General features: G+C 41.8%; 1 non-coding gene across 1 annotated transcript in view; it reads right to left on the bottom strand.

Moving 5' to 3' along the window:
- LOC138694147 (small subunit ribosomal RNA) overlaps positions 1-47 on the bottom strand; it is a 1,903-nt gene extending 1,856 nt beyond the window's left edge. The window contains exon 1 of the ribosomal RNA XR_011330820.1: positions 1-47. This exon is cut by the window's left edge and continues 1,856 nt beyond it. This is a non-coding gene — a ribosomal RNA (small subunit ribosomal RNA).
- Positions 48-7,500: the final 7,453 nt, after the last annotated feature.

Raw genomic sequence — 7,500 nt, 5'->3', positions numbered from 1 at the left:
TTAATCTTTGAGACAAGCATATGACTACTGGCAGGATCAACCAGGGAGCTTACGTTTCATTTAACAGTTTGCTGCTAGGCCGTAGCCCGGCAGTCTGTTGGTTTAAAAAAAAAATCAATCTCCACATTCTTACTACTGCTTCTATTTACTACTTCCGTTACTATTACTGCTAGCAATTTAGTCGTACTCCCTCACCGGACACACTTTCGTTCTACTAGCGGGCAGTGCCCGTGTTAAGAGTCAATAGGCGAGTCGACGCTCTCGCACGGATTATCGAGAGAGCTGGCTGCAATTTCTTTGAAAAACACTTGTCCCCGTTAATGGCCGTGCTCGGAGAGCAGAGGACCGCGGGAGATGCTGTGATATAGTACCCGGCTACGACATTTCAACACGCGTCTTATGCGCGCCTGGATTAAGATTAGTTCCGGGGTGGTACTTCAGTCTTTGCGCCTTTCCCACCAGGCTGACAAGCGGTTACATCAACCGTTATCCCAGGAGGAGCTTTACGTACCCTAGGATCCTAGCATTCTAACGCTGCAAAGTACTCACGCTATGTCGCAACTTGGCCTGGGGAGCTTCGGGCGGGCGAGCTGGCTGGCTGACTGGCTGACTGGCTGGCTCGCCGGCCGGTCCCCCGGCCGGCATGTACCTTCCCCCCCCCCCTCCATAGCGTATATCACCGAATAGATACGCTAGTCAGACTGCAGATCCATACAATCAAGCGTTCTTCGTGTGTCACAAATCGTCATGTGAGATGTACTGCATGATTGATTATTGATGTTCATAACTGCCGCACCCTCATTCATAGGTTCTTTATGAAATATCCATTATTATAGTGTGTAGACTTCAGTTGCTTAGTGGCAATTGTTCTTCCTCTGCCACATATCGTCTAGTGTGATGTACTGCCCGATATTACTTTTACACAACTGCATCCACCTCATTCAGACGATCTTCATTATATAAAATATATAGGCTTCAGTTCCACACAGACATATGCTCTTCGTCTGTCGCTTACCGTCTTGTGTCATGTTTTGCCACATAATAGATGTCGACATCTGCGTGAATCTGATTGAGTGGATCATCTTCATAACATTAATTACATATGCTTCAGTTGCATATAGACTATCGTTCTTCCTCTGTCACATTTCGTGAAGTGGGTTGTACTACCTCTTTATAGATGTACTGTACACAAGAATCAGAATCCATTTCAGAGGATCTTCAATATTTGCGGCCTCGGTATAGCGGTGGCCTCCTATGCTCGAGGTTGCGGGTTCCATCCCGGGCCAGGTCGATGCTATTTAAGTGTTCTTCAATGCGTCACGCTCATGTCAGTAGTTTTACTGGCATGTAAAGGAACTCCTGCGGGTCAAAATTCCGGCTCTTCGGCAACGCTGATATAACCTCGGCAGTTATATACAACATTATTTCATTTTTACATCTTGCATAATAAATTCAGTATTTAGACTTGAGATGCATGTATCATTTTGTTCTTTCCTCAAGTGAGTTGTACTATGTGGTCATATATGTACATATATGCCGCAACTGCACTCTGAGGAGCTTCATTTTATATATATATATATATATATATATGTGTGTGTGTGTGTGTGTGTGTGTGTGTGTTTTAACTGTCCGAAGACAGGTCTCACCCTCACAAGTAACAGCAACAAGGCACCAGTAATGAGGCACTGCTTACATTGCCGATTAGCTACATGTTCCAATAATCAGACTCCTAATCCATACAAAATTACTTTTTAATTTTATCCTTTATGTAAATTATTTTAATAATATGATATATATTTTAATGCTCAATTACTTAATATCTTCTGCAACTACGAGCGAAGTTGTGTGTCTTCGTGCAATATGGTGCTGCTGAGTAAACTCCCCTCGCATCGAAGTCGCGCTTCTTACGGCCATAACCTCTACGTGCGCAATCGCCCGCAGTGAGTCATCACAGCGCCTCTTTCCCCGCGCTTTATAGGGTGACTATTAAATTTTAGTTGTAGAGCGGTTGTGACTGTATAAAGGGCCGTAATTATTATGTTCTTTACCTCGAAGTAACGATTCTGTCGTACGAGTTCTCGCCATTACTCTCCTCACGAAACTGCCTCCATGCATCCATGTATCTCTATGTTGTCTGAATTCTTCTGCCTCGAACTTGCCTTCCGTTCACTATAACTTCCAGTGCTTCCTGTTTCCAGTTTCTTCTTAGTGACCCAGCCAATTTCTATTTCTCGTCCTGATCAGTTTCGGCATTATTCTTTCATCACTCAGTCTTTTTAGCTCAGCTTCAATTATTATTCCGTCTGTCCTTTTCACTCGCTCCTTGTTCTCTATATCCTTATTACAAATGCTCCTAGACTCTTCTCTTCGTCCTTATGTCCGTGTTTCTGCCTCATAAAATGCCACGCTCCACACATAGCACATCATTGCTCTCTTCCTTAGTCAGTTCTTTTTTCCAGAGTTACGCAGCTAATTATAGCTTTTATTAGCTTCTTTTGCCATTATTAATCCTACTATTGACATGCTGACTACAGCTCATCTTACTGCTTATAGCGTCTCGTTCGCGCAGTCGATGGCATTTAAGTGTGCTTAAATGCGACTCGCTCATGCCAGTAGATATGTTGCCTTGTAAAAGAACTCCTGCGGGACAAACTTCCGGCACACCGGCGACGCTGATATAACCTCGGCAGTTGCGAGCAATCGAACTCGGCCGGCATCGAACTCGCAACCTCAAGCGCACAAGGCCAGCGCTATCTACAACGACTACGGTACCCAGGCCGATATATATATATATATATATATATATACTCTCACTTAAAACAAAAGGCATAGCTAAGACAGAGTTATCACTGGCTCTGTCATTACTTCGTCCATAGTAGACTCCCACTGTTACACTGGCAGGTGGCAAGTTTGAAGTTACTCGCACCCTCAACCATTTTTCGGTGGTGGTCACCAAAACTTGAGCCGCCTTTATATATGAGAAGCCCTGCAACAACTAATCGAGTTTCGAAACGTATATCTTTTATTATAAGCCTTTCGGTCTTGTATCCTTCTAACATCTCCTCCTTTCTGCCACCATGTTCGGAAAACCTAATCGGTGTCTATTGAAGACCCATATAGATAATTTGTCTTTGCTCCGCTCTGATGCTTTTATCTTTTGTGTTATTCCTGCTACGCCAACCACGTAATGTTAAGACGTTCTCGAATGACTCTTCGATACTGTAATTCATTGGTCGTCAGCATGCCCTGAAGTGGGTAAGGGGTAAATTGTGTCTCGGAATATGAACCGTCGCGTGAAGTAGGGGGGAGGGAGGGAGGGACTGAGACACGCTCAGACGGAGAGAGAGCGGGAGAGAGAGACTTGAGAGAGAGAGAGTGGGAAGGAGAGTGAGAGAGATCATTACTGTCAGCAACCTCGGGTGCACGATAGTGATTTGTCTTATTCGCGAGTAAGTGACGCTAGCTCGAGGGTGCACTGTCCTGATGACCGCTGCTGTAATATCTTGCGCAGAGGTGTCATGCTTTGTTGTATAGTAATAAAACCATTACTGTTGCACAGAGGCAGAGATTTAATAAAAGTTGTGTACAGACTATGAGGCGGTAATGTTTTTGAACGGATGATACTGCATGTTAGCTCCGGTCGGCATTTCGGAAGCATAGGTCGCGACGTTACTTTCCCTATCCACACTTCTCCTCTCGCTTGATTTCTCTATTTTCGTACCCTCTCAACGCTTACGACCGCTTTGGGGGTTGGTTGACATGAGGGGGTGGGCACTGCAAACACTTTGATTTTTGCATTAAGGCAGCCCCCCCCCCCGCCGCGCCAGGAAACCGCTCATCAAAGTTGCACTTTAAATTGAGAAAATCCGCCATGTGTACAGTCGTAGTCAACTTAACATCTCCTTTTCTCGTGTCGAGATTTTTTTAATTTTATTTTAGTAAGTTATTATACAACGCTTTATCAACACTTTACCTTATTTAGCGTCTGAATGAGGCGTCCATGACCTCCGTAACCGAATTTCGATCCACTTAGTGGCTTGCGCATCTGCGCTCGCTCGCTCGCTCTCTCTCTCTCTCTCTCTCTCTCTCTCTCATACAAAAAAAAACACACACACACACAAACACACACACAAACAGCACGAATTTCTATATTAGATTTTGTGTGCTACTGCTACTATCGAATTGGCTCCCATTCGTGTTATAGTGTATTGTGTATTACCCTTATTATATATATATATATATATATATATATATATATATATATATATATATATAGAAGTGTTAAAGACAGTACGGTTTTAGCTCCCAACCTCCTTGTTGTTTTTTCTACTCTATTCCCTTGGTTCACACACGACATATTCTCAAGCTCCTTTTCTGTTCCTTCCGCTCGTTGATTGATTCTGTTACACTATTGCATAATCTTACGTCATCCAGTGATGACTTCATTAACGGTTTTCCTTATCAGTCTCGGCGCATTGTGCCTCTGCCACAGTTCGTGCTCTTAACAACTACGGTTTCAAAATAATTGTACATCTTGCTTTTCATACGTAATGTTTGTCTGGTCGATATATTTAAGGCAGATTTGGGCTGTCATAAGTCCTCTCTCTTGCTGTTGCCGATTTATTCCTGTTATTGTGTCCGCCAGATAGAGTTCGTAACTCTGTGTTTGTCGGGTAGGACATAAAAGATTTATATTTTGCATAGGAGGTGCGCTCTTGCGTTGAGGCTAGTGCTTTTACTGAGCGAGATCGAATCTTCTTACTAATGGTACGGTTTGTTTATGGCGATCATCGTCGGACGCACATCGCCGGCGATGGTCGCCGAGAAGTGGTTTCTTTATTGACGCACATCGCTGTTGATTGCCATTTGTTTATTCCCTCATCTGCTACCTATGGACAAGTAAATTAATGTAGGCCACGGACATAACCTAAATATTATAATGAATAAATCCAACATAATGAAGGTGATATTTTTTTCTAGAAGAGGTAGATGACGGATATCAAAATCTCGCATGCGTATTATAAAAGGAACAAGCTGCAGACTAATGTAATATTCAGTTATAGGTTTACAGAATTCTGTTTTAACGCATTGATAATGATACATCTTTATAAAATCGGCGACAAAATTTAAGGAATATTTCAGACTCTCACCTGACCAGTTTCAATATGTTTTGAGTTTAGTTGAAAATCACAATGTTGATTTACCTACAATTTTTGTAAATCCAGTTGAGAGATTGGCAGTAACTCAGGTTATCACCTGATTATTATTATTATTATTATTATTATTATTATTATTATTACATTACATGGTGTATTCCAAACAATAATGAAAGAAATTGGCTAAACTAGCGCTGAGGTAGTTCCCTTCGTAATCCGCTTATACTCTTTACATGTACGAACATGTGATTGGTTAGGTTTGGTTCGTTTGGTCTTATATTATGACTTGTATATACGATCAACTACATCTCTACAATGAAAAAAAAAAACCCCTATATTTCAGAATATCGCGTAAGTACTTACGTACGATGACTGTGCAAATTAAAAGTAATTAAAAACATGTTTTTATTGTTGGTACAAGATAGATAGTTAAATAACTACATAAAAAGAGATAGTTAAAAGACATGTAAAATAAATTTTAAAATGTAGGCTTATATGTGCATATAATGTAACAAGATCTACGTATGTACTCGTATATATAAAAATTGTATGTTGATAAGCGAGTGATGGCTATATGACCCGAGGTCAATCCTGCCATTCAACTTTGTATAATAACGCACTGCAGCCAAAAGATTATTATTGAGGTTATGGCAGCCGAAATCTAGTGCAACGGAGCTGGTGTAAAACTTACAGAAGGGAGAATTTCCCCCTTACCCAACACTGAACGAAATTCTCTGGGGTTCGGGCGTGATAAAAATGTAATATGTAATGTAAGGGTTTATTGTTTAATTTGTTTATTAATTCATATGCTCATATTTAAAAAGGGCGTTTTGTTGTGACACATATTCAATATTAATTTCGTCTTCAGACAGCGAAAAATCACAAAACGACTTTGTTTTGCAGCCAAAACGTACAGACGTGGTTAACGCGTACAAATTAGCTATTCGATATTACAACATGACCTTGTCTAAATATCGATTATAGAACACGAATGCGCCGATGTGCGTCCTGAATTTGCTTCAGAAGCAACCTCCAGCGATCTGCGTCGCGTTCAACGAACTGCGCTGGCGATCTTCGCTGTAAAGAAACTGTGCGCATTCATTTCAACTGCTAGTAACTCCGCCGACAATCGCTGGCGATGTGCGCCCGGCGATGATCGCCTTAAACAAACCGTACCTTTAGGGGCCTTGTGTCCTGCAGGCATCATAGGTTTGCATTTTCTTAGTACCTCCAAGGGGATTAAACGTTTCATACTCTCTCTCTGTTTAGGACAATATGTGTCGGAGAGATTAATACACACAGCTGTGTCGTTTGCGCAGTTAATTTTGTGTGACATAATAAACCTCTTAATAAAATATCTGGCGTCCCGATTTCTGACCCGCGTGTGATTTTCCAACAGTTCGCCATTCTTCTTCTATAGGGACTACCATTTTCGGGTCACAGTATTACTCCGTGTTACATACACTCTCCTGCCGATCCCCTTTGCGCTCGGGTGTGGGCTTGGGTCCCGTTTGGGAGGTGTTTTTGCGAGGTTTTCCTACTTCACATCCCGGGACTCCTCTACGATTCGTGGTAGCTCTTACTGGAACAGCCCTCACTGCTCCTATGTTACAGGCCACTTTATTGGCCGTTATCCTCTCTTATGTCGCTGTTCCTATTTTGTTACCAATCCTCATGTTACTCCTGGCATGTTCTGCTACAACGGATTCGCCTTTCCTACTCCTTGCCTCTGTTAGTCGTGCTTGAAGGTGACACGACATTTTCGTGCTTAGTAGGGGGTTCCCAGATTAGTTAATGGTTTACTCTCACTTGTTGATGCTTGTCCCCTATTTGCAGTTAGGTCCCTAAGATACTCATGTGCTATCTATTACAGCTTCCACTGCTGTTTAATTGATGCCTAATTCCATTTAGATTTTCGCAGCAAGCATACAAACACGTCTTTCGGGCTGCTTTCATTACATAATTATAAAAATAATACTACTAATAAAAATATTAATAACAACAACATTATTATTGTACTTTGTATTTCTTGGCGTTGTATGCAGTTGAGGGGGGACAGGAAAAGCCTAGTGGTGTCTTCTTGGTATATCTTGTCAGGTTGGGACCTGTCTTCGGACAGCTGACTAATCAATAATATTACCTACTCCTGTCACATATTTCCTCTTCATTTCTTTCTCCCCCCCCCCAACCATTAGGCTACTTCTGGAGAGGATATCTGTGTTAACGATATTTTTATAGTGTGGTTTGGAATGGTGCCTACATTTATTTATTTCTTTTATTAAGTGGGGTTTGTGATTCTTGGTATAGATCACATTCAGATCCTATCGTACGTTTCCACACTACT

The sequence above is a fragment of the Periplaneta americana genome, unplaced genomic scaffold (assembly GCF_040183065.1).
Source record: "Periplaneta americana isolate PAMFEO1 unplaced genomic scaffold, P.americana_PAMFEO1_priV1 scaffold_58, whole genome shotgun sequence".
Lineage (NCBI taxonomy): Eukaryota > Metazoa > Arthropoda > Insecta > Blattodea > Blattidae > Periplaneta > Periplaneta americana.
Note: the sequence above shows the minus strand (reverse complement) of the source record. Positions and strands in the feature narration are given on the sequence as shown.